Below are 6,670 nucleotides of genomic sequence, written 5' to 3'. Positions count from 1 at the left end.
TCTTGTGAGGAACGTAGAGAATTGTGGGAAATTAATAAGATCCTTCTTAAATAAAAAGAGATACTATTTTTATAACTATTGTCTCCAAGGCGTTTGGGCAACTGGCTCAGTGAGAGAAAGTGATTCAATTTCACTCTCACTAACTGGAGGTTAGAATCCCTGGTTGGATATTCAGGGATATATATATATATATTTGTTTATTTATTTATTTTTACCATGGACAGGCTAGATTCCTGTCACACAGGCAAAGAAGTCCAGAAGGAATTAGGGGAAGAAGTTTAGGAGCAAGTTCATCTAGTTCAGTTTGAACTAGAATCTCCTCTATAACTTGGCAACTGGTTGGCTAGGCAGATTGTTTTTCCTTATGTGGGAGTAGTAATGATATTGCTCTGGGTGTAATGTTTTAGATTATTGTTGTAAAGAATATCTTTAGAAAATTGTAGGTTATAATTCCATAGATCTAGATGTATAAAAGACCTCAGAGGTTATCTAATCTGGCTTATTAAAGCACTAGGAGATATTAATGGCTGGGTGAATCTGGGTAAATCACTTAACCTGTGTTTAATTCATTTTTTTCAACTATAAAATGGGGATTATAAGAGCACCTCTGTAACAGGGTTGTTGTGAATATTAAATGAGATGCTATTTGTAAGAAGTACTTAGCACAACTAGTAAGTAATCATTATATAAATATGTATATTTAAAATAATATATACACATATTTATAAAGTAAATATATAAAGTAAGCTGTAAATAAATGTTTAGCCCTTTCTACTTTCCTTCTCTTCCCAGGACAAAATAACACAAATACATGACAGTGAAGAATCAGAAATACAGATAAATGAATACTAGTTCCAGATATGGAAGAAGAAGATTCAAAATGTACCCCTCTTGAACAAGTATCCATTTAATTGTCTGTCCAAATTTGCACAATCAGTAAGTATCTGAGTCCAGTTTTGAACTCAGTTTTTCCTGAATTGAGATCTAATCTTCTTTCTGTTGTACCACCCAGCTGCCTCTAAGAAAAGAAATTTCTAATAGATAGTTTTTGTTCTAGATAAGAGTAGAGAAAAGAAGGGAGAAAAAATTAGGAATCCTCAGTGTGGAAAGATGAAGGTTCAGAGAACATACTGAAGTCTATAAAATCAAAGAGAGAACTGATATATGTTTACTCAATATTAAAACACTCTACAGTGAAGCCTGAAACAAATTATTTTAAGACCAATAAAATGAATACTTCTGGAGACAGAAAGCAAGTCACTTCTTATTGATTAATTGTTTCAAAAGGTTGTTTCTAGATGTAAACATGTCTGCCTAAGTGTTTGGATACATTTACAGTGTGTAGTATATGTGTGCTTATGTACATTTTTTATGTTAGATATTAAAAAAAAACTTACCTTCTATCTTAGAATCAATACTATACATTGGTCCCAAGGCAGGAAGAGTGGTAAAGAGTAGGCAAGAAAGTCTAGGTCCAAGATCATAGAGGCAGGAAGTGTCTGAGGTTAGATTTGAACCTATGCCATCCTATCTTTGGGCCTGGTCCTCTTGTTAGATATTGAAGGGGAGCAAAGGATGTTGGACAACAAGGTGATACAGTGGATATAGAGCTGGACTTGAAGTCAGGAAGATCTGAGTTTAAATATGGCCCCAGACAGTTCCTAGCTGTGTGATCTTAGACAAGTCATTTAACTCTCTTTGCCTCAGTATCTCTGTCTGTAAAATGATCTGGAGAAAGAAATGGAAAACCATTCAAGTATCTTTGCCAAGAAAACTCCAAATAGGATCATGAAGTATTGGACATGACTGAAACAATTGAACAACAAAAGGATGTTTGGAGTCTAAAGAATAAAGTTTGAAATTTATGTTGTATGCATGAATGTTTTTTAAAAAAATAGATTTTGGTGCCATATTAAGTTGTAGTATTGGCATTAGTAAGTCACCAGACTGATGATTGTTTCATGCTTAGGATGAAGGCAGTATATGTGACATAATGTGACATATGTGACATAAGTTATACTTGGAAGGGACAAGGGTAAAATGGGAAGCCAGTTAAGGCAGGGTGAGTAAGATACAGCAAACACTTTTTACAAAATAATTCTTTGTTTTTAGTCTATAACAATTTATTATTTCTTGTTAAAATTATGCTCTATCATTGAATCGTGTTATTTCAGAGAGCTCTTTTTCAAAAAAATTCAAATCATTTTGGGTGGATTAAGTTCTATATTCTACCATGGGCTGTGCTTTCTTCCTTAGTGGTTACTTTGCTTCTCATTCCACATGCAAATCCAGGGCTATGTGTCAGACTGTTGCAAGTGCATTTTTGAAAAATGTGAAATATGGCATGCCATAAAGTACACTTTTACATTGTGCATATTGATCTCAGATTTTATGATAATATGCAATTGCCTTTTCAATGTATTATTAATTATGCCTGATAGTTATTTAAGTATGTATTATAAATTTCTACTTATGATACCAACTCACTTAGACTTTAAAAACTGAGCTTTTTTGATCTCTTCAATATTATTTTAAAGTTTATAACTAGATGTTGCATAAAATAATGGTGGTGATAGTGAGGGAATGAAGGGAATTCACTCACATATTAGAACAGCTAATAAATGATGCTAGACACTGGAAATAGGCAAAGGGCAATGTTGGGATTTAACTATTGATTCTGGATTTCAATAAAACCTAAAGAGGATAATCCAGGAATAATGGAACACTAGCGATTGTGGAATAGTAAAATGAGTACTAGATTTTAAAGTGCAGAAAATCAGGTTGGAGATCTAATTCCACAAATATGGGGCTTAATCACTTAACCTCTCAGTCTGTTTGCTTACTGGTATAACAGGGGTAAAATACTTCTTGAAGTAACCTACTTGGGTGCCACAAAAGGAGGAATTGGGATAACACGTATAGAAACATAGTCCTACGGGCCACTGTATTAAACTCTCCTCTTCCTGGTAGAGATCTATACTAGAATGAGGGGCAGAGAGAAGTTGACCAGTGAGTAGAGAAGATAACTTCAATCTCTTAGAGAGTCTCCATAGTTTCTCTGGGTTTAGTGGTTCCTTTGGATACTTCTGCCTTCTGGCTTTGAGAGAGAAGATGGAAGAAACCAACTTTGATCTGGGTGGCTGAAGAAAAAGACTCTGGGAAGAAGCCAATAGGAGAGAAGTTGGTAGTCTATCATGTCTGCATCCTTAACTTACTATACTATGGACTTACTGGGAGTGTGCCGAGTTGCCCATATTTCTTCATTTCTCATCTACTGGGAAACCTATGCATAGAGTGCTATATTCAGTGTCAGGATGACCTGAGTTCAGATCTGTACTCAAATATTTACTTGTGTGACCCTGTGAAAATCATTTAACTCTTTTGAACCTCAGTTTCATCCTCTATAAAATGGTGTCTAATAGTAATACCTATCTCAGAGGATTGTTGTAAATACAAAATGAGATAAAATCTAAAGTGTTTTCAAATTGTTTAAGTACTGAATAAATGCTAATTATTATTATCATTATTATCATATTCAATTTTGTGAAATCCTTGGTTTAAATATATAGTTTTTGACCACAGAAGAGTTTTTTCTCTTATCCAATTTAGCCAATTCATATAATTGACAAATACTCAATCAACATCACTTGAATATATATTAAATGCAAATCATTATGCTCAAACCATGATATTCAAGAAAAATGTATAATAAACAATTGAAAATGATGTATGACTGATTATAGTAGGACAATGCTTGCTTCAATAATTTAACTTCCTTTACTTATGCATATAACTATTCCTTTCACAAAGTGAGTTTCTGTTCCAAATACTTCCATAAATCCTCCACTGAAAATTCAGTCAACTATCTAGAGGCCTTATTTTGCTTTAAATTTGTATGTTCTTGATATATCAATAGACGTACCCTTCTGTTTTTTTATGCTACTTCTTTGGCACAATTCAACAACAGTAACATCCTCCAGCCTATTGATATTCACTATGTATCTATCCATTATTTTTAGGTTCTTTGTAGTGTGGATTCTTCCCATATTAAGACCTTCTATGCTTTACAATCATAAAGTTTCAGGCAGTGAATATTGGGGTCTAAGAAAATGGCTTTTGCAAGAATGAGCAATTTGATTGATATGATCTACCCCTGTGTATCTTTTAAAATGGTTTAGAGTTTAATTCATCACCCATCCCTCCTCTGATACTCATGACTTCTGAGGCCTTGGGAAAATCATTTAAATCCTTTGGCCTCACCTTTTGCATATGCAAAATGAGGTCTTTGGAATTTTTTGCCTTTAATGTTTTAACTCTAGACTTTTGATACTGTGATCCTTTGATTGGTATTTGTAATAGGACCATTTGGTGTTATTAATATTTGCAGCCTTGAGATTCATGATATCAATGACCAAGATATCCTAGTGAGAATTTTGTGGATTGTGGGGTGCATGTATGTGTATGTTCCTATGTGTTCAGCAGTTGCTTTGGATGCATCTGGCTTTCAACTTTGAGAAAGAGGATGGAATAAAACAATTTCAGTCCAGATGGCTGAAGGAAAAGATGTGTGTTGTATAAAACTGACTCTCTAATTTAGTTTTAGGGCTGCTTTAAAATAACTGGGTCAGACATGAACTAATAGATTAATTTAAGCACTGGAAAGGACATTAAGGTTATCTAGTCCAAGCCCCTCATTTTATAACTTATCATTTGCAATCAATAAGTGGTAAAGTTGGGATTTGAATTCAGGTCTCCTGACTGTTACTGCAAGGTTCTTTGCACTGTGGGATATGTGCTGCCTCCTTTTGGCTCTCCTCCTATCAGAATTCTCCAAGCAATGTTTGGATGTTGACATCTCAGTTATGCTATAGAACAAGTTACTTTTTTAGGTATAGATGAGTCTAAATGACCATTGTTGTCACTTTCAATTCTGTATGGAATTTTGGGATTCTATGCACAAGTCTGTATCCTCAATAAATGTTTCACCTTCTACCTTTGAATTTTTATGAAATTTAAATCAAACTACTGGCAAAATATTCTTGAAACTGAAAAAAAGAAAAAAAACTATGAAATTCTTTGGAGTTCATTGGTACTTCTTAGAGGAGGAATAAAAGTTTTAATTGTTATAAATTAATAGAATGGTATTAAGTTGCCAAAAATAAGTATCTTCTTATAACTATTCATTCCCATATAATCAATCTATTTTTCAAGACAGGAAAAAAGTATCCAGTTATTAAACATATAAAAGATATTCCATTCTCCTGCTTAGCAGGTATTCATATACAAAAAACGAATGTTGCCCATAATTAAATATAATTAACATCAAGCAAAGAGTAATTTACCAAATAATAAATTATTCATATGATACACTCCTCAAAACTGTCAATTTCTTCATGTTTGCATTGAGAAGGGCAAGTATGAAATATAACCTATTATTTCCTCCTCTTATTGTTGTTATTAAAGGAAGAGATTCAATCATTCATATGTTAAGAGAGCTAGATAATAGTTGATAGCATGGAAGGATGATAGCTTCATAGATAGATAGACAAGTAATAGAGACACAGAGGGACAGAAGCAAGAAAAGACAATAAAAGAGAGACCATGGTATAACACACACTACTAGCAATTACTATCATCATTATGTCTTCTGGACTTTACTCTTTCTAGAATCATGGATGTCATGATTCCTACTTGTTTAAAACCATTCAAAGATGACATCAGAATACATTAGTATATATAGCTCCAAGCATCACATTATTCAGGAGGGATCAATAAAGTTCAAATATAGCCACTGACAAAACTTATGTGTCCAACATAACTATGACATTGCACTGTATTTCCTTGACAGGCTGGGGCTTTTATGCCCCCATTACAGCATGGAAAATAACTTTAAAAGCAAGGCTAAATCGGCTACAAAATATAGCACCCAGGATGCACTGAGTGCTTTTTTTAAATAGGAATTACTTTAAGAATCCATTTTCCATTTTATTATATTCCAATGTGCAAATATAATAACATTAGTTGGGTGACCCTACAAAAATGATATTATTTTCTACCTCAGTCTGTTATGTTTGGGGATAATTCATACTTTTCTTCAGTATAATTCTTCAAGTTATATGGTTATATATTTTTTTTCTTTTTTAGTTCCTAGGGAAAGCATGTTATAGGGGAAAAGATCATTTTAATTTGGAGTTAGGTGAAATTAGTTCAAGTCTCTGTGCTGCCATTGATTATCTAGGTGATCTTGATTGATTCCTTAAACTCTCTGAATATCAATTTCCTTTTATAAAAAATAAATTATAGATGTTAGTTTCTAAGGCCTGGCCTCTTTGTATTCCAAATTATTAATCCTATGAGTTTGTCCACAGTTTTGGTTTATTTTTTTCTTAAAAAAGAATGTTAAAGACTTCTGGTTAAGATGGCGGCAGAGTAAGGAGCAGCTGCTCGATCTCTCCTGACCGAACCACACAGAACCCCTCAAGGGGAAATAAAAACGAGTCCAGAGGAACGAAGGAACCCCACAACAGGGCGCAGCATTGAAGGTACGCAGAATCGGGGCATTTCCACACTTTAAAGGGGTGAAACAGTTCACACTAAAACGAGAGAGGAAGAAGCCCCTCCCCCAACCCCCACACCGCACAAGCGGGTAAACAGGACTGGGGCAACCAGA

The sequence above is a fragment of the Gracilinanus agilis genome, chromosome 6 (assembly GCF_016433145.1).
Source record: "Gracilinanus agilis isolate LMUSP501 chromosome 6, AgileGrace, whole genome shotgun sequence".
Classification (NCBI taxonomy): domain Eukaryota; kingdom Metazoa; phylum Chordata; class Mammalia; order Didelphimorphia; family Didelphidae; genus Gracilinanus; species Gracilinanus agilis.
This window is presented reverse-complemented; position numbering follows the sequence as displayed.